General features: G+C 34.7%; 1 protein-coding gene across 4 annotated transcripts in view; it reads left to right on the top strand.

Annotated features, from left to right (window-relative positions):
* The window catches only part of NUBPL (nucleotide binding protein-like), a 167,620-nt gene that overhangs the window by 90,723 nt on the left and 54,838 nt on the right, over nt 1-22,059 (top strand). The window contains exon 1 of one of the 4 annotated variants that reach the window (XM_012724415.1): nt 2,083-2,134. The exons of the other annotated variants lie outside the window; for them this stretch is intronic. The gene's annotated coding sequence lies outside the window, so the exon portion shown is untranslated. Of the gene's footprint in view, nt 1-2,082; nt 2,135-22,059 lie in introns of those variants that run through there. 4 annotated transcript variants of the gene reach the window in all.

The following is a 22,059-nucleotide window of genomic DNA, read 5'->3' as shown; positions in this document are numbered from 1 at the left end:
AACCATCTATCCAAATTCTGTTTTAGAATGGATTTAACATTTACTTTCTCTGTTCATATTCTTAGGCTGGGTCATGCTAGAGAAGTCCTTTTAATCAGCACTAAAAATAAGTGATATCTAGTATTGATTGAATCCTGTTGCCCAGTAATCCTAAGGAAGGTTTTGCTTCTATTCTTTTTTCTCTCCTTAGAAAACTGCTATCCTAGACAGACCTCTATAAACATTCTTTGTGGGAATTATTTGTTATTCTGACAACTTCTATGCTTTAACTTCCCTTTTGACTTTTATTGGATGATTTTGCTTCACAAAGAAAATTAAATTTATATGATAAAAATCTCAGCTTCCATCATCCAGCCCTCTTACAAACTTACCTGCTTCTAAATTTATTCTTACCCTACTCCTTTTGACTCTTTCACTTTACTAACTCTTTCCCATCAACATTTAAACATACATTTGATAGATTGTATTGTTACAGGGGAGGGAGAAAGGGGCATCACTGAACCCCAAACCTGCCTGCTCTAAATAGGTTCTGCCATCTGCTGCATCAAGACAAAAAAATATAAAAGGAGCCTTAATACAGTGAGTATACAATATGGAACACAAAGAATATAATTTCTAAATCAAACACTGAAGTTACCCATCCCTTCATGGGCAAAAGTCAACCCAAAAGGGATTGGCCCAAAGCAAGGCCTGAAAGCCCATCACAAGCGTAAAGCACCTTTCGGCAGGGACCCATAGAAGGGTCAGAAATGACCAGACAAGTCTGGAAGGAAAAGAGCATAATCAAAATCAATATAAACACTGCCATAGTGACCTTCCTCATGAGTCTCTCACCCACATCACTTTCAACCAGCCCAGGGCGAAGAAAGAAGCACGGTTTCTTCATGACATGTCTTTGCTCCCTGTGGCATCCTCAGGGCTCTTGTCTCTCCATCCTCCTTCCTTCTTCCTCAGATTCCTACTCTTCTCTCCTTTTCTCTGCTCAGCTCCACCCTCCTTCTGGGTGGGGTAGGGAAGCTGGCACTTCCCCTTTTCCTGGGGACCACCCTGTTACAGTATTGACTATGTAAAAGTCATCCCCAATCTTGTCTCCCTTATTCCTCAAAATGGAGTTTGGAAAGTCAATTTCTCATCTTTTATAGCCAAGAGTGAATATATGGACCAGTTTTAGCCCATGCGATAGAAGGGAAAGTCTGATGGGACCGATTCTGAATAGGTGGACAAAGTTTGTTCATTCCCTTTCTTTTATTGGGAATGTAATGTGAAGACTGTCAGTGGTAGCCATCTTGTGACAGGACAGGAAGATATGAAGAGTCTTGGTCTTTGGTGACATCTCTGATTCTGAAACACCCCAGAGTTTTGTCTACTTTCAGACTTTCTGTTATGTAAACAATAAATACCCTAATGGTTTCTGTTAGATTTCTGTTACTTACAGCTGAAAGATTGGTTAAGTTATAATGTATTAGTTTCTCCCAAAGAGTGAAAGCAAAAACAAATCTGTTTTGACTCTATTCTATAGTACCTTCTTGGCTTTCACATCTTAACTTGTATGCCACCTCCTTTGGGAAAGCCTTCTTTGATAATTCCCTCCCCCATACTAAACACGTAAGTGCTTGCAATGACTTAAAAGGGCCAGATATTTTCTTATCTCAGGGCCTTTGAACATGTTGCTTCCTGTATCTTCCATCTCTTCCATTTCTCTATCCTTTTGCTGTCCATTCCTCTGAAAGCCTATATTTTCTGTATTTGGCCTATATTTCCCCCTGTGACAGCTACCTTTTTTTACTTAGTGAAATTTGAAGCAATTTTGTTGCATTCTTGTGTTTTTAACTATTTGCTTTTAATTTGTGTCTTCTTCCCACTTAATCCATGTCTTAAAAAAAAAAAACAGAAAAATTTAAACCTTTTCTTTAGCTTTATGCTTTTCTAAGCAAGTTGACATTGCCTAACTTGAGAATTGATTATGTGCCAGAAGTCAGCTGATTCCATTTTTTTTTCCTTAAAAAAAAAAAAAAGCATTTGCAGCTTTCAGCCTTAGCCACTGAACCTGACAAGTTCTGACATCTCTTCTCTTGGCTGCCTCTTACTTCTTTTTCAGTTTCCATGGAAATGGACATCAGCTCATAGAAACATAGTAAGATACTGATGGCTAATTGCTGTTGCAGATTTCAAAACTGTCTTTTTTTGTAGAGTGATTATTATAGTTACTCTTGTCCATTGTATAGCAAGTAGTAGTTACCCAAAATGTAAGGCAGTTTCTGGGTTTGAGAGCTAGCTGATATATACCAAATGATACTAACTGACTGCTAAAATATATATTCCCTGTTTTACCACTCAGGGGAAATGTATTTTAATTTAGGAACTGTTATCATGTTAGAGAGGAACACTAGATTTCAAACCATTAGACCTGGCACTAGACTCAAATTCACTACTGTCTTACCTCATTCAGTTTGTTATACTTATTGAATGAGCCCATTGTTTCTGCTTAGCCCTGGGACTTGTTTACAAGTATCTTAGAAAAAAAAAATGCCTCTACTAGTGTGTTTTAATAGGGAACACAGAAATAAGACATACAACTAATTTTAGTTAAGGAAATCAAGCCAGGCCTTTAAACATCTACTATGGAAAACTGTTTTTAATTCCAGTTCTTTTATATTCTTTCTTGTTCAGTAAAATGATCAGAAGGCTTGTCATATGGCAATTATGAATCAGTTTCTTTCACTCCCTCCCTCCTTCTCTCATCTCTTTCTTTCCCTCCTTCCCTCTTGCTCTTTTTCTCCCTCCTTCTCTCTGTCTCCCCTCCCTCCCTCTCTTTCTGCACTAGTGGCTTCCTGAATACAACTATTACATGGAACAGTAAAGTGCTTCAAATTTAAGATTAAAATTCTTGCTGAAAAATTCTCTTTATTTCTCATATATATATATTTAGATGTCAATTTAGAACTTAGAAAAACAGATATTGTTAAATGCAGAAGGAGTTGGCATATACACATAAAAAATTAGTATTTGTTGAGCCACTTCAGCATGTAGTATCTGCTCTCTATCAAATGAACTTGGTTTATTAAGTATGAGCAGAATAAATATCTTTTACACAATAAAATCAGGTTTATACCAAACTCCTGTTTGTAGTTGCATATATGCAGACATGAACTATACATAGAACATTAAATAAAGAGGGGAATAATCCATTTTATACTTTGTATTAAAATTTTCTAAAGGAAAAATACTACCTTACTTAATTTGCTTTGAATTTAGTCTTCCATAGTAAACCTTCAGTAGAGTTGGGGTCTGGTCATGTCAAATTCTCTATTAGTGATGTAGCTGAAGGCTTCAGTGGACTAACAATAGTTTAGGGAAAAAACTTGTTTTTGCAAATAAAAAATATTCTATACTTTTAGTATAATTAGACAGTCAGAAAAAAAATTAACTGCTTGGCATGTTCCATCATTTTTTTATGCCAACACGTAAAGCAAAATTGGATAATGCAATGTATGTTGCTTTATAGTTATTTCATTTACCATATGATAGACACTTTATTCTGTGTTCTTTTAAAAGGATTTTAATAAATATAAACTATCTTAAGTGATTCTATAAATTGTAAACTTTTAAGCTGTTAATGTATGTTTAGATTGTTTTCTTACATGCGACTTTAAGCAAGTAGTCTATGAACTTTGTCTCTTCAGTCAGTGTAGAAATTGCTTAGATTATTAGTTTTTCTAGTCTGCTACTTCAGGAGCTTTTATCTTTACTTTTATTCTTGTCCACCGCATCTCATAGTTCTCGAAGTCCCACTAATTTTATCTTCAATATATTGCTTCGCCTTTGTTCTTACTATGATTGCAAAAGCCTGAGTCTTCATCACCTATCTCAGAGTACTGTAGTGGTCTCGTACTTATCTAGTCTTATTGCCTTAGGTGTTCCTCCCCCCCCACCCCAAATGTATTGCTCACGGTGAAATTGTCTTTCTAAGGCATAGATGTGGTCAAATATATCCTAGAATTAAAATTTTTGATACTTTTCCATTGTCTTCTTTATAAAGTTGATTCCTTAAACTGGTATACAGGGGTATTTGTATTTGAGCTTGCCTAACACATCTGACCTCATTTCTCTTTTCTCGTTCACACACTCCACTTATTCTGGGCAGCCTTCCCTGATCACATCAAGGTGTTCCCTCAATCCTTTATATTGATTGGGCCCTTCCCTTTGTTTAAAATGTGTATCTCCAACCTCTGGTCATTCTTTAATCTGTTTTCAAGTCTTCATCTCAAATATTACTTATCTTTTAAAGCTCTGCAACAGCAACCATCTGTTACATGTAGCTCTAAAATTAAAATTAAGGTAAAAAAATTTAGTTATATGTCCCTTATATACTTAGTATAAGGCCAACATATACTGAATATGTGGTAGACTGTTGACATTACCCAACAATATAAAGCATTTAATGGTAGATTTCACACTGTTATCTAAGTTTATCCCATTACCTGACAGAGCAGACATACAGGGCTCCTTTTTTCATTTTCATAATATTGTTAAGAGGTAAAGTAATTTTTTTTCCTATTTTGCAGATAAACAGAGGCATAGAGAAGCTAAGTAGCTAGCTTAATGTTTCATATAACTGGGAAGAGGCTCTTCCATTTATACCTCAGTTGTCTTACAAACTCCATTTGAACTGTTAGTATATCCAGTGATTCTGGGTATCTTTAGTGATTCATTATTTTGTAATCGTTCTTGGCTAAACTATGTCTAAGTCTTCGTTTTGAAAAAATATTGAAGAAGGAAATTATAGTGCTCCATTCTTAACCTCTTAACATTATGTGAGTGACTGCTATAATCTGGGACTGGTACTGAGTTTAGGGCTAATGGAATCTAACCAGATCAGGTCAAACAAAACCATGAATTCTATAAGGAGTAGAATTCCAGAAGCCTTTTGGATTGTTTTTGAAAGAAGCTACCCTGTAAATTGTAAGATTATTACTAGCTTCTCTGGCTGCTAAATAATCATCAGAAGCTAGTAGCACTCCTCTTCTCAGTCATGATAATGGAGATTGTCTCCAGATATTGCCAGGTGACCCTTGGATAGAACATTATCCTTTGTTGCAAACCACTGTGTTAATGAATAACCCACTAGAGCACGTCCATGTCAACAGATTAATGTAATATTTTAATAGAGGAAAGTAGAAAAAATGGAATTACTTAAGAAAGCTCGTTGGAAATGTATATACTTTAAGATGAACTATGCACTAATTTCATGAAGTGTATGTTGGCCTCCATCTGGTTTCATAATGGAGTTGTGAAGCGTTTCTGGGTTTCTACATTGCTTGAAACATAAAGTTGATTCTTTAGCTTTAAGTTCTTAGTAAATGACCACTCACCGTATTTCCTTAATTATGGTAGAATTGTTTATGTTGGGCTTTCAGCACCAAATAGCTTTGACAACTATTATGTGTCAAAGTACAGATGTGGAGTTTAAAAGCAGGCGTTGATAGAAATGGTAGCTTGTAACTATCAAAGACATAGACAGCCTGCAGTATAATAGCAGAAAAGGTAATGACAACAGGAAGTTGAGCTGCAGCTGAAGGATTCTAGAAATAGGAATACTAAGATTGGTTATTTTTTAAAATTTCTTATGTAAATATTTTAAAATTTATATTTTGGTTAGACTATTAGTAGAAACATCTTATGGTGAATGTGATGTCATAATTAATTATAGTACATACCAATAATATTGGAAGTCAAGTATTTTTAATCTGTATTGAGATTGTACTTCTTGATTTCCCTTTGTAGTTGGTATTTCCTCTTGTTTGAATGTTTTAGATGGCAAGCTTTAATAAATCCTTGCTTGTATATATTTTAACTTAGTATATATTTTTGTCACATCACACTTTCTTTATAACATTTTACTAAACTATTTATGATTCTGATTTAATTATAAGCTAGGCTTTGTTGCATTTTTGATCTACAACACTTGCATGCATATTGTGATTTAGTCATTTCTAAATTATAGTAGTCTCACCAGGCATTATTATAAAGAAGCGTCTGTCAGCATTTCCATTATAAGCCCTAATTTATTTTTAAGAACTTTCTGACTTGTCTATTTACAAATTGCTTTGGGCTGAAATCTAGTATGGAAGTTGTCAGCAAAAATCCAAGTGTTGTTATATTATAGGGGAAAAAATTAAGCTAGTATTTCAATGACTTTATGTCACAGCATTTAAAACACTCATATTTTTAGCAGACTCATGTGCTTTTTACTTGATATTTATTTCTCATAAACCCAGGTGAGAAATGGAAACTGACAATCACTTAAATGGACTTGTTATAAAATTTATGATAGATTTATTTGAAAAGTACTTACTGAGTCAATGCATTAAGTATTTTGTTAGAATCACCTTAGAACAAGAAAAAAAAAAGCCATAGGAAATCACACTCAGGTTTATGTAAAAAGTGAAAATTGCAAAAACATCAACTGTAATAATATTCTGGAGGTAGCTCTATGGCTGAGAAAGTGAGTAACTCTTTTAAGATGAAGAATAGGGGTTCTTACCCCCTTCTCTTTCCTTTAGTCATATTACTTTGCAATCACTAACCAGGTGAATTTCTGCCTCTTATGGTTTTTTTGTGAAATGTCATTGTTGCTATCATTAGATGCTTCTATAGTGTCATTTCTTCAATTTTAAAAATAATTTGAAAGTCAGAGTTACCTGGTTTGGAATCTAAGTTTTGATATCCTCTTAACAAACTGATTTATATAAAAGATGAACTTTAGTTAGTGTGGAACTTTATACAAAATTAAAAGTATTAAGGTTAAGGATTAGAAATTGAATGAATTCATTTATTTCAATTATTCAAAAAATATGTATAGCTTGCCTCCTATAAATACTGTAGGCAGAATATATAATGATGAATGAAACAGGTAATGTCCTGACCCTGCTGTATAAACTAGTATGGGAGTTAGATAACATACAAATAAAATAAACACAATAAATAGCATTTCTTTGTAAATAAACACAGTAAATAGCACTTCTTTGTATTCGTCAAGTTTAATAATATTCCAAAGGTGTGTCTTTTGGAATATATTATAAATGGTTGACAACACAGAAACTTATATTTAAATGTACAACTTTTTGTTTATTGGAACAGAAAGATTACTGCATAGTACTTTAGTTATACTTAATCTCTTGTTATTTTCATATTCATGTAGTGTTTTTGAACTTTTGTATTTTTGAATTAGTAATTACTTTTCTTTAAACTTACTTCTGTGGCACCTTCTTGGTTTGAGTCTCAGCACTGTCACTGCCAAGGCCTACCATGATAGCCTGAGTTTGATCCCAGGCCAAGGAACTAACCCATATATGGCACACAGACCTCTCCTGCTCCCCTTAGCAGAGCATTTCAGATCTGTTCTGCTCCCCACTCTGTCTCTGGTGAATCCTCACACCCCCACACCTCTGGTCTACACCCCAGCTCTTCTATGCAAAAATAAATAAAATCTTCAAGTGTTCAACATAAATAAATAAGCTTACTTCTGTGACTTTTTCTTCTATTTGACCCTCTATTCAATAGTTTATAGTTATAGGGTACTGTTTTTTGTAATGTTGGCATCTTCATACTGTTTTACTTTTCCTATTACATTGTCTAGTGTCATCAGTTAAATTTTAAACTACAACAGTGATTCTTTACTTGTTTTTAACTTTGGACATGTTTTTTAAAGATTTATTCATTTATGCATACAAAACTGGCATACAGGCCCTAGGTGCAGGAGTGATGAGAGGATTTACCAGAGACAGAGTGGGGAACAGAATGGGCCGACTGACTGAAGTACACTGCTGAGGGGAGCAGTGGGCGGGTCAGGAGAGGTCTGCTGCACCATGTGGATCACCTCCAGGGCCAGGGATCAAACTCATGCTGAAGTGGCTTTAGCTTCTTAGTGCTGTACTTTAACTTGCTTTACCAGTAGGGAGGGCCCTAACTTTGGACATTTTAATTATAATGTGACTTGATTCTGGCTTCTTTAGGTTCTTCCAATTTGGTACTTTTTCAGATTCTTAATCAGCTGACTTGTTTCTTTCCAAACACTATAAATGTTTCCAGCCTTTCTTTTCTTTTGAGACCTGCAGTACATACATATATTGATCTTTTTTTGGTCTCCATAAGTCACTTAAGTCATCTTCATGTTCATTCTTATTTTTTTCTTTTTTTTTCCTTCTAATTGGATGAATTCCACTGCCCTGTCTTTGAGTTTAAGAAATCCTTCCCTGCCCAATTCACAAAAAATTCCCCTGTAATTTCTTCTAGAAACTTGATAATTTCAGCTTTCACACTTAGGTCTATGATTCTCACAAATTAATTTTTAAATAGTGTGAAATAAGGGTCAAGGTAAACTGTATTTTCCATATGGATATCTAGTTGTTCCAACATTTAATTACAGTAGTACTGTGGTTATAAATTAAGTTACTTCATGTGTGATCACCACCTTAATCTTTTAAAGTGATCTCCATAAATATCCTAATTATACATATTTTCTTAAGGATATACTCAGCACTCACTACAGCAATAATTAAATTATTCTGTTAATGTTATGCTTAATTATTAAATCTCTTCTTTATGGATTGAGGGATTTTATTTAATTTCCAACATCTCTGGTATTTAAAACATTTTCAGTTAATAAGGAATAAGGTTATTTTTATTTCCTATGTGAAGAAATGTCTGTGAAATGAACTCAGATTTATACATTTTTCTGTTTCATTGGTGTCTTTCTAGTATGATTTATGAATAGTCTTCAAAGTGATGTTTTGTTGAATAGGAATATCCAGTTCCTGTCTCATAAAGGAGCTTCAGGGAGAAAGAGGGGATGGTATGGGATAGGAAGTCATTATAAAATGTAATAATTATCATTTTTCAAAATTTTGGAAATGAGGTAGAGGGTATTTCTACTACATATGCAACTGGTATGTTAACAAGATTGGGTAGACATGACTGGAGCATTTGAAAATAAAAGTTGGTCAGTAGGTTATATTAGAGAATGGGATGTTTATGAATGTTACTCCATGTGTGTTACATTTAAGTAGGTTTTTTTTTGGGTACTGATCTTTACTATAATACATATTTTTATGAAAGAAAAACAGCACCAAAACCCCCCATAAAACAAACTCTGAAACCAATCTAAGACAGAAGATGGGATTGAAGAAACAGAGGAAATGGATAGGAAAACCATGTCAAAATAGTAGAATAGATGTGACCTTTACTTACTCTGAGTTCTGTCACAATTTACCTCATTCTCCACTGACACAGGAAAACAATGCCTTTTAACTGTTATACTCATGTGTTGGAAGTCAGGATATCCATTTTACCCAAAGCAACTTATAAATTCAATGCAATATCTATCAAAATGTGAATGATGTTTATCAAGAAATAGAGCAAGCATTATTGAAATTTATATGGAAACACACACACACAAAATGCAAATAACTAAAGCAATCTTGACCAACAAAAGGGGCGGATGGAGGTATCATGCTCCCAGATTTCAATCTATATTACAATGTCATAATAATTAAAACAGTATGCTGTTGGAATAAAAACAGACACACAGACTAATGGAGTAGAATTGAAAGACTCACATTTATATCAGCAGTTAATCTATGACAAAGGAGCCAAGAGCATACAATGGAGAAAAGAAAGTCTCTTCAACATATGGTATTGAGAGAATTGGTGACCCACATACAAAAAAATAAAAGGAAACTAGACTAGTTTTTCACACCATACACAAAAAAGGATTCAAGCCCAGACTCCATAAAATAGAAGAAAATATATGCAAAATACTACCTCACTGACTTCCGTGATGTCTTTGGGAATCCAACTTCAATGGCAAGGAAAATGAAAGCAAAAATAAACAGACAGTTCTATATCAGACTGAAAAAGCTTCTGCACAGTGAAATTATGATTTAAACAGAGATATCCTGCTGAATGGGAGAAAATATTTGCACATCATGTATTTGGCAAGGGATTATTATACAGGATCTATGAAAACCTCATACAGCTCAGTAATAAGAAAACAACCCAATAAAAAAGAACAAAGATACTATGGAGGTATGTGGAAGATCGTTAATACATTAAAAGTGGATCTATCATATGATCCAGCAATCCCACTTCTGGGAATATATCCAGAGGTATATAAAAACACTAATTGGAAGGGAAACCTGCACTCCTGCATTTACTGTAGCACTATATAATAGCTAAGATAGAGACAAAACCTAAATGCCCCATACAGATAATGGATCACGAAGATGTGATATGTATATATACAATACTATTCAGTGATCAAAAAAGATACACAATTTGTGACAACATGGTTAGAGCTAAGTAAAATAATTCAGAAGGAAAAATGAAAATATCCGATGGTCTTATTTATAACAGAGATTTAGGAAAAAAGACAAAACTTAAAGGGAAACCATCGATAAGAGGCATATGGCATACAGCAGGAGAATGAGAGGGAGAGGGTCAAAAACGGGGGAAAACATAAGGGATTATAGTGATGGTCACAGGTAAGGTGGTAGTTGGAGAATTATGGGAACTACAAATTAGGGGAGAAATCAAATACTGTATAAAAGTGAACAATGATTTAAGGAAATAAAAAAACAAATAAATATAAAAGTAGTATTAATACTTTGTTTTTGCCCAGGCCAAAAAACACACACACACACACACACACACACAACAACAACAACAACAACAACAAAAATAAACCAGCCATGTAAAAATGGCTAATGAAATACCAGCAGTTGTGGAGTGTCACTTCAGGTCAGCTTTGGGAGGAACTGATCGAGAAATCAATCTGGACCTGGGTCTTTGAGTGTCTGAACTAGCCAGGGTCCTTGAAGACCTTCCTTTGGATCTGGAGTCTGAGATGTTAAGATAAGGAAGGGGGGCAGAAGAGCTAAATAGATACTGATCTATGGAAGAAGTGCATATAACTTACATGAAAAAATATTCAGTAATGCTTATTAGGGAGATGCAAATTACAACCGCAGTGAAATTTTCACTTTCTTTTTGAAAGTAACCCAAAAAAAAACAAAACAAAAAGCAGAAATGATACATGTAGACAAGGGTGTGAAGAAAAAGGAACTCTCATACACTGTTGGTAGGAATATAGACTGATCTAACCCCGCTAGTAAATAGTATGGAAATATGTGCATCACAGCATGGTTTACATTAGGCAGAGTATGAAAACAACCTGTGTCCAAAGACAGAAAATAAGGTAAAGAATATGTGGTCTATATACACAATGGAATACTATTTGACAACTGAAAAAAGGCAAACTCTTGCTATTTACAGAAACATGGATAAGATTGGCTAAGTGAAACAAGCCAGCAGGAAAAAAATACCAAATGACTTCACTCATATGTGGCATATTGAGAAGCAAAACAAAGGAACTTACAAAACTAAACCAAAGAAAGTCTAGACATATAACTGCAGAACTGAGGCTAATCAAAGGGAATTGTGGAAGTAGAGAAAAATAGGGAGGGAGCCTACTGGGATATGGATAAAGGGATATGGATGCGCTGGTGGAGGTGGTAAACAAGTATCACTGTGAGCCTGTTCCCCTGAATAATATACAGTGCTGTAAACCTGTGTCATCTCAGTAAAAACAACAAAGAAAATTTTCACTCTTAAGCTCATGCCATGAGACTCTCCACTTCCTGCTTTTGTCTTTATTAGCCTACAGACTCTATCTATTAAGCTCTCAATCCTAACTGTTTACAAATCATATATGGTTAAAATGCAGATCTGGGGCCCTCCCTGGTGGCACAAGTTAAAGCGCAACACTAAGAAGCTAGCTACAGCCATTGCAGCATCCCCAGCCAGGGAGCTGACCCACATGGCGTGGCAGATCTCTCTTGACCCGCCCATTGCTCCCCATAACTGTATTTCAGCCTATCTGCCTGTTGTGCTTCCCATTCTGTCTCTGGTGAATCTTCTCAACCACGACACCTCTGGCTTGTATCCCAGTTCTTGTATGCATAAATAGAAAAAATGTAGATCTCTTTTAGGGGGGGTCTTAGATTCTGCATTCTTAACAAGATTCTATGTGATGCCATTGGTCCATATAGTAAATACCACAGAAGTTGTAGACCAGTCCTCAGTACTTATCATGAGCTTTGATAGCTGGCTTATAGTCTTTCCATACTCACTTGTGCTATCATCCTGGGTCATCTCTTTTAATTCTTTCTTCTCAATTTCTATACATTTTATTTTCACCACATTCTCTTCCAACAATCCATTCTCTTCATCCCCTCCCTCTAGATTTTGTTATCATGTGAACTTTACTACCTCTAACTTATATTTTAGATTCCTACTCAGATTTTAATCTTTCAGCTTTCTCATTCCCTCAGTTACTCTTTTTAGCACGATTGACACCTTTGGGCACTGACTCTACTTTCTGTTTGCCTATTTTATATATCCTTCTTTGTTGAATCTGAAGTTTATCTCCATTCTTTAATTGGGTTTCTCACCATTGTTCTTGTCATTTTCCAGATACTTACCTCTGTATCAGAATTAGAGTTTGGCTTTTCTTTTTCCATGGTTTGGGTGCTGAATATACCCACAGGACATTTTATGTTGCCCAGATTTTTGCCATTTTAAGTTTGTGGTACCCATTCTCATTCTGGACTTTCCCCTTAATACTGCTGTTTTCTAACCCGAAGTCGTCCTGGATGAGGAAGACATTGTTTTGTTTGGTTTGCAGAATTCACCACTAGAGAAGAAGGAATTTTGAGGAAGGAATTGTGAGAAAATCCACATAGAAATAAGGAATGGAATACTATTGTTTAGAACTTGTTAGAGTAGTTTACAAATGAAAGAACTCAAACTCCACTGTGATACTGTTTTTCAGGGCACAAGAATGTCAAGAGTTAGAATAGCAGAAAATACATAGTATCTTTACCCACTTAAAAATATTTTAATACAATAGTTTATTTTTACATCATTTTGTGCCTTTTTCCATCTCATTTGTAATCCCCATGTTTGCCTACTTTTTTACATGCCTACATGCTATAACAGTTCTCTGTTTATGGTTCTTTTTCCTATTTGAAGCTTGGATTTTGTTTATTTTCATAATTTCATTTTTTCTGATTTCTCCTAGATCTTGCAGTAGTCCATAACCTCTGTTCATTGCTTTTGCTATGAAAAAGAGGAAAAAAATGTACAAGAAAGAAATTTATTTTACTGTTGTTGCCTAGTGAAAGTATTTAAAATTTAGCTGGCATTCTCATTGTTAATGTTTTCAAAGATTCCTGTGTGGGAGAATTAGCTCTGTAGCAAAGCTTCAGTAGGATTTTAAAAATTCACAAAATGACATTTTTTTTCAGCATTTATTTAAAAAATATTTGTATTTTGGGTAATTAATGTCACATCTTGTCTAAAAGTTGTTTTTGTTTATATCTAGGCAAGGAGAGGTTAAGTTTTGTATATATGTATTTATGTGTGATATGGAAATTTGGCAAACAATCCTTAGCTCATGTGAGTGATAAAAAAACATTTCTAATTATATCTTCCATCATGAAAGAACTGAAACACTTTATAGATAAATGCACAGAAAAGAGACTAAAATTATGAGAACTCCTCTTTAAAGAAAATCTATACAAAACAATGGTAAATATACAAATGTATGTATATATTTATCACTTATATTTAACACTTACTTTACCAAGTAAGTGTTGTTAAAAATAACTATTTGGAATGTTGTCATAATAGTGGTTGAATAAAATGATGAGGCTTAATATTTTTTCGTCTTAATATTTATTATTCAGATACATAAAAAGAAGCAAAGACTGGAGTATTCCTTCCTTCTTGATTTTTTTGGGGAAACTTTCCCTTCATACACAATGTGGGCTACAGATTTAAGCTCATTTTGCCAGTGTTGAGGTGATTCTTCTCATTATTGTCCAGGATGGCAAATTTGAGTCTTAGATAAGGGCTTTCTACAAGAAACACTCCACTGTCTGCTTTTCTTCTTCACCATTTCCTAATGAATGAACAGATCTAGAAATTCTTCAGATCTGTCTCTTTGCCAAGATAAACTTATATATTCTAAGTAGATTTGCTTGTTTGCTCTTTTGTTCATTTCTTTCTTTGTTCATTTCTTTCTCTTTTCAGTATTCAGTTTATTGTGGTTTATCATGGGGAAAACATTAGCTCTAGATTGTAGAGGTAATATTGAGATGAACATAGTAGCATAATATACTTATTGCAGGATATTTCATTTTGAAATTTTAATTTTGGAGCTTCTATTTTAGAATTGTCTTTAAAATACTTTTTTTTTTTTTAAAGATTGTTTATTTGTACATACAGAACTGGGGTACAGGCCAGAGGTGCAGGGGCGGCAAGAGGCTTCACCAGAGACAGAGTGGGGAACAGAACAGGCAGATCAGAGGAGGTACACCGCTGAGGGGAGCAGTGGGTGAGTCAGGAGAGGTCTGCCGCGCCATCTGGTTACCCCCGGGGCAGGCAGGAATCGAAGTCATGCGGAAGTGGCTTTAGCTTCTCAGTGCAGTGCTTTAACCCGCTGAGCCACCAGGGAGGGCCTTTAGAATACATTTTAAAGTTAAATATGTGCCCACACATTTATAGCGTTATTTTAGTTTAGTAGAAGGCAAATGAGCCTTTCCTTAGTCTTTCAGGAAAGGAAGTGGTAAGAGGACACAGGATATCATCAGGTTTAGGTGAATCCAATGTGAGGTCCGTGTAGGGCCTTGTTCTTTACCAAGGGAAAGTGCTGATTTTCCTTGTCATTCCCTGTCCCTGCTCCCACACTTGTCCTCTATTTTTTTTAGAAGTCGTCTACTTCCTAGACTATCCCTAACTATTCTCTAACATTTTTACTTAGGGAGTACTATCCTGATGTAATATCAGTGTCCTTTGGGAGTTATTAGGCAAGACTAATGCTGCTTATTCATTCATATATTTAAGAAGTTCCTTACTAAACTGAGTTCTGGTTGATTTTTAAGATGTTGTAAGACCTATGAATTGAGTATTAATGCACACACACACACACACAAATTGGATTGACTAGTTCTGACTAAGAGTCAGACAATTTACCTTGGCTTGTAGGGTAGTTTTTCCTTTGGCTTGATAACCATTATGATACAAGTTTGCATCTCTTACAGTGAAGGTTCCTATAATACTTTCTAGTGTCAACTCAGGGCCTGCAAACTACCAGAATTGTTAATATTGTTTTTGGATACTTCATGTTTCTGTGAATTATTAGGCAGGATGACAGATTTCAGTGATCTTAGTAATTCTGAAATGTAGAGCACAAATTTAGGAGTATTAATGAAAGTTTCATGTTTGATGATACATATGGATATATTTGACAATTTAAATGCATCCAGATCCAGTTTTTGAGAGGTGTTGATTCAGCATATAAGGACTTCTGTGACCCACACTGCTAGTGAGTGTAGAATAACTCTCCATGATGGCAAGAATACCAGTCATGCTTTCATTTTTATAACAACATATTTTTACATTTGAACAGCTGGTTTTGGAGCACATCACTTTTTAAATCATGGATAGTTGCTGAAGAGTTAGCTTACAATGTTTGATCAAATGATCTATCACAAGTACAAGATGATTGCTGATTAAAAAAGCTTAGCTGAAGAATGTTAACCAGAGTTGTGCACATAGACATGTATGTAACTTATCTTTATAAAACCATGACGAGATTATATTCTGAACTTTCATCATGAGTTCAAGTCAGAAGTGTCTATGTCTCTATTTCATCTGAGAATGGAGTAGAACAGTAGGAATGAAGGTAACTATTATTAAAAGGCAGTATGTTATAGCAAAAGAATATGGCTTGTTTATACTAGAAGTTAGTAATTCTGGAGGTAAGAGGATGTAGAAAGTCTCTTTTAATTGCCTCTATGTTTTTCAACAAATAAGACATTTGATTGGTTTCACATGTACCAGGCACTTTACTTTACCTGATGATACAAAAGAGAATAAGACTTGTCCTCTGTTATTAATAGAAAGAACAGTATGGCTCTCATCATTGCATATTTCATACACATCCCTAACTTTTCGTTGTAGACTTCTCTGTGTAGGCCTTTTTCTCATTTCTGTTTTTTTCTTGTGTCATACCATGAGGACTTGAGATAAAGATGATTCAGGCTATTAGTTAACTTGTATTTTATTTTGAGTATTTGCTTGTATTTCTTTACTCTGTATCCTATATATTAATACTTCTGAGTTACTGAGTATATACTTGATGAAAGGTGTTAATTCCTTACACACACAGATAGTAATTTTGTTATCTTGCTGGTCCAAAGAAACTTAATTTTATTTACTCATTCTCAAGTGGTTTGCTGTTTTAAATATAAGAATCAATCATCAGACTGTATATTTGTTTTGTTATAGTCTTGCAAAAGTATGAATTCATCATATTAAATAATTTCTTCAAGTGAAAGAGAAAGAATTCTCATGTTAAAATGTGTCTTGTAATTCATAATCTAACATTAGTTTAGTTGATAATGAAGATTTTTTTTTTAACTTCAGCCATGATATTTGAAATAAAAATTACTTATTTGGACACCAGTAGTAAGACCAAAGAAGACAGTATGTGTTCCAGATAACATATTGGTCATTATCATCTTATTTAAGAAATCATAGCTTACTAACAATTTTTATATAGGACACATGCTTGTACTGCATTTTACCATCATTTATTATCTTTCTTCTGTTTTATGGCATGACTTAGACCTCTTGTTGTGGTCTACATTCTGTTATATGTCTGTCTATAGAGGCAGTGATAGTTCTGGGAAAATTGGAGTGCAAGTTGTATTGATTAATAATCTTTGGCATAATATTTTTTTGAGACTCATATACTTAACCTCACTTAATATCCCTTTTCCAGTTTTGTAGATTGCAAACCAAGGTCTAAAAAGATGACTTTCATCAAGGTTATACTTACTATATAAATTGGCTTGTTGTTTGTCTTTCTGGTCTTAACCTCATGAGTGCAGGAACTACTGGTATCTTGTTTATTGCTATCAATATATCCTTACTGTCTAGAGCAGTGCTTGGCAAATGTAAATAAATGTTAGTATTAATTTCTGAATTAGGATTTAACTTCATACTGACTATTCTCTGTACTTAGACTTTAAGCATGAAAATTCATGTGTTATTTGTAATATTAAGATAAATATGAAGACAGTGTATACCTTTTTAGGCAAGAGCAACTTTAGATACATTGCCACATTCACTTATCACTTACTCACATTCATCAGGGTACAAAATTATTGTGGTACAAAATTATTATAAACAAGCCTAGATATAATGACCAATGCACTTAAACGAGAATGAAGGAACAGCTGTTCATTTAATGGTCTTTTAATGAGATGCATAAAATTTAGTCCATTTTCCTATTTCTTTGCAATTTAGTGATCTCAGGTTTCTTAGATATTTTGGGGGCAGTAATTATGCAGTTTTAGAAGTTGGAAAATGCTGAATTTGATGAGATAGAAATTAAGTTGTTTTATATGTTTATTTTTCCCAATCCTCAGCCATATTTCCCACCTAAATCTATGTCATCTCCACTGCTGTCCTCATACATCTATTTTTTAATCTTTCTCAAAATCTTTTGTAGTAAAAGTAGGGATCGCTAATAGCTCTGCATTTTAAAACTCTTAGTAAGAACTCACTCACAACAGTTAATTTGTTGTCTTCAGCTTTATAGGTGGCGGGTCTGCTTAACAGGAGTAAGGTATGTGTCGCTAAAATGGAGATACTTAATTAGTATATTCAAGCAACAGATGGGGCTTTTTCCTGCTTAGTTCTTAGCCTTTATACTTGGTATTTTACATATTTTTAAATTGTATTTTGACTAAATTTTTTTTATAAAGATTTATTTATTTACGCATACAAAACTGGGGTCAGAGCTGCAGGGGTGGTGAGAGGATTCACCAGAGACAGAGAGGGGAGCAGAACCAGCTGACTGATGAAGTACACTGCTGAAGGGAGCAGCAGGCAGGTCAGGTGAGGTCTGCTGCACCATGTGAGTCACCTCCGGGGCAGGGATCGAACTCATTCTGAAGTGGCTTTGGATGCTTAGTGCTGTGCTTTAACCTGCTGCGTCACCAGGGAGGGCCCGATCAAATGTTTTTGTGCTTAGTTTTGTTTGTGAGAAATTCCCTTTTAATTTGCAAAGTTAAAAATCAAAATCAATTTAACTCTGCTATGTCATCTAGGCATATGGAAAATATATTTAAAAGTTATTTGTTCCGGCCCTCCCTGGTGGCGCAGCGGGTTAAAGCACAGCACTGAGAAGCTAAAGCCACTTCAGCATGATTTCGATTCCTGCCTGCCCTAGAGGTAACCACATGGCGTGGCAGACCTCACCTGACCCGCCTGCTGCTCCCCTCAGCAGTGTAGTTGGTCCATCTGCCTGTTCTGCTCCCTGCTCTGTCTCTGGTGAATCCTCTCGCCGCCCCTGAGCCTCTGGCCTGTACCCCAGTTCTGTATGAACAAATAAATAAAACTTTAGAAAAAAAAATATTACTTGTTCCGATAATTTTGGAATGTAGTAACTTCAAAAATGGACAAGTCTTTTTTTAAGACTTGTAAGACTTGCATTTGGTAAGAAGAATAAACATGGTGTACTCATTGAGAAACATTTTAATTTTGATTTAGAATTGCACAACAGCTTCTCTTTAATATGACTTGCCAATGTAACACTACTACTCATTTATCTATGCTTTTAAAAAATCTACATTCTCATTTCTTCTCTTGGAAAAAACTTCTATAAAGCAGACAAAGTTTTTCATTATAATATTCTGCACATATACTCTTTTGCAGGTACTATTTTGGGCAAATTGTTTGATTGCTGTGTTTTAGGTATTTTTTAGCTGTAGAATTAGGACATTTGGCAACATAATAGTTAGCCTCCCATTTAGCTTTAAAATTCTCTTGTTTATACTATGAGTTGAGGACATAGAAGCATAGAAATATTAAGCAGGTTTTTTAAGTTCAATGAATTAATAATTAAACCTTGATATCTGACTTTCTGATTAACTTATTTATTGACACTTACATAGCCCATAGACCTGATGTCTATTACTAAATTTTTGCTGAGTATTTTTTATTTTAATACAGCCCCTCCCTGGTAGCACAGGTGGTTAAGGTGCAGCATTGCAAGCTAGCTGTAGCCACTTCAGTGCAAGCTCCATTCCTGGCCGCAGAGGTGATCCAAATGGCCAGGAAGACACCACCCCCCCAACAGTGTACTTCTTCACTCTGCCTGTTCTGCTCCCCATTGTCCTGGTGATCCTCTTACTGTCCCTACACATTTGGCCTGTACCTTAGTTCTATATGCATAAATAAATAAATCTTAAAAAAAAGAAAATACAGCAGTTTATAAAAATTATGCTGTAGATATAATCCTTTTTATTTTTCAAAAGCTTAAATATATTTATACAGTCACATGTTTAAACCTTGCAATTTGGTAAATGCCTATTTACATTTAAATAAAAGGGGGAGTCCTTAAAAATAGCAGTTCCCCTAGCAACTAAAGACACATCATAAAACAAAACATTTCTGAACTTATGCAATATGAATAACAAAAATAGACAAATTTCATTTGTAGCAAAAGGAAAAATAACGATTCTTAAGTGACAATTTTCTTCCATCTTTGTAATGATATGAAATTGGTATTTGAGTCTGTAGTAAACATCAGAATAGACTTTTTTGTTGATGTTGCCTCACTAATCCCTGCCTTGGATGTTTTAGGATGAATTTTGCATTAGTTGTCAAGTAGGATTGGACCTTTCAATCTTTAAGGGATTCTGATTGCATCTCCTCCCTATTTCTTATATTGTTGACTGTCTTCTCAGCTTATTAGGAATGTATCTATTTGTAATTATGACATTTAATATACATAGTCATTAAAATCTAAGCAAGCTAGAATCAAGTATTTTAGGATGGCAGTCAGAGTAGATTGTAGGTCAATACAAATTTAGATCTGAATTCATTGCAAAATTTAGCCAATTTTTTAAAAGGAAGTATGATCATCATATAAAATAAATTTGGTAAAGTAGCTTTTAACTTTATTTTGTTATATAAAGTTCTCCCTTTAAAAGAAGAAAAACTGGTAAGAACAGAAAACTACACTTGATCGTATACAAAAGGATAAGAAAGAAAGAAAGATAAATACCAGATGGTGTCCCCAGTATGTGGAATATAAATAGTCAAATAAAGACAAGCTGAAAAACTAACTCTTGATAGCTGACTTGATAGCTGAGACAAGGGGAGAGTGTGCAGTAGAGGAAATGAATCTGAAGGAAGGGAGATATATTTGTCTGTGGTGGCAAAATATGGCCAAATTGGTGGTGCACATACTATGACGGCAATACCTGATGAGGGTACCCCAATGTTACCGCAATTAACAATAAATAAATAAATTTGCTAATGCTACCAGGATATTGGCCAGAGAGTTTATATTTCAACTTCTTATTTTACTTGAACTCTGAGTGTTTCAAGCTAAAAAGAGCAGAACGTATGGGCCTATCATCACATTGCATTGCGGTGATATGGAGGAGAAACCAAGGTATATATTGGTAACCTGTTTCCTGGTTCTAACAAAGAAGAATTAGAGAGGCCTTCACTTATGATGGTCTTTTAGGAACTGTGTGTCATGAAAAATCATCTAAGACTGCCTTTGTGGAATATAAGGATTCTAGAGATGTAGAAGATGTAGTGCCAGCTTCAGATGGAAAGTTAACTTGTGGTTCCTCAGTGACGATTGAATTATCGACAGGCATTTCTCAGAGATCTTGTTTTCATTGATCATTTGCCTAACTTTCCTGTGAGCTCAATGATAGATTCTGAGTGTAACAAAAGGGGATTTTATGCTTATGATTGTCAGCATTTTGCAGTGAAGAAACAGGTCATGCTCTGGATCACTTTCGAGATCCAGGCCACAATGTCACTTATATTGTAGGAGCTGGTGGTGAAAGTCAAAGTCACCATCTCCCTTACAAATGAGAATTGTCTCTCAAAATTCACTTCACATAGATGATCTAGGTCTGGTTCTCTATTAAAGGATTGGAGTTATTTCCAGTGGTGGTTGAGATTAAGATCAAGATCTAGTTCTTTTGCATGGCTAAGAAGTAGTGCTTACCCATGAGGAAGACCATGAAGAAGTGCAACTCCTAAAAAAATAGACAGCTGTTCGCGAGTTCACCTTTTAAGGAAAAGTTATTTACACTATTATAAGAGATCTATGATATCTGTAAAGAATAATCTGGGAAGGCTATTTCAACACTTTAATGAAAATAGATTTGGATTATTATAAATTCATAACAGTAAGATAATACACATTTTAATCAAATATGTTAATATCCTATGGTCTCAAAATGTGTTTTTATTACATTTAAATGTTTCTAGAAAAACATACTTTTGGTCATTTTGATGCTTCTGGATAAAACTGTCTTTTATTCACTTTTTTCTAAGCAAAATCCTCATCAATATTTCTCAATTTACACAAACAGATCATAGTCATACTTTCTTTTTGCAAGTACTTGAAAGGAACAGATGAAATTACTGAAGGCATCCAGAGAGGTTGGCTGACTCATGGCATTATAGCTAATTAGTAACAAAGATGATAGGAATTTAATATGTCAATTTCCCTGACTAAAATTCCTCTATTTGATGAATAAGTATCTGGATTCTTATCTGTAGTTAGCTATTAATTGTCTTGATTTTTGCCAAAATTATCCATTTCCAATGTTTTCTTTAAATCATAATAATCAGTGTCTGAATCAGAATTTAAAAAAGCTGCATTGTAATAGCTAATAGTTAATATATAACTGCATATGGAGCTATAATTTCTCACAGTTGGTTTCCTATTAGGTATGATGTAGATCTTTAGAAAATAATTTACTGGCCCTCCCTGGTGGCGCAGCGGGTTAAAGCACAGCACTAAGAATCTGAGGCCACTTCCGCATGAGTTCGATTCCCGCCTGCTGCCTGCCCCGGAGGAGACCACATGGCGAGCCAGACCTCTCCTGGCCC

The sequence above is a fragment of the Condylura cristata genome, unplaced genomic scaffold (assembly GCF_000260355.1).
Source record: "Condylura cristata isolate star-nosed mole 26May11 unplaced genomic scaffold, ConCri1.0 scaffold00013, whole genome shotgun sequence".
Taxonomy (NCBI): domain Eukaryota; kingdom Metazoa; phylum Chordata; class Mammalia; order Eulipotyphla; family Talpidae; genus Condylura; species Condylura cristata.
The sequence above is the reverse complement of the archived record's forward strand: the minus strand, read 5'-3'. Positions and strand labels throughout refer to the sequence as shown.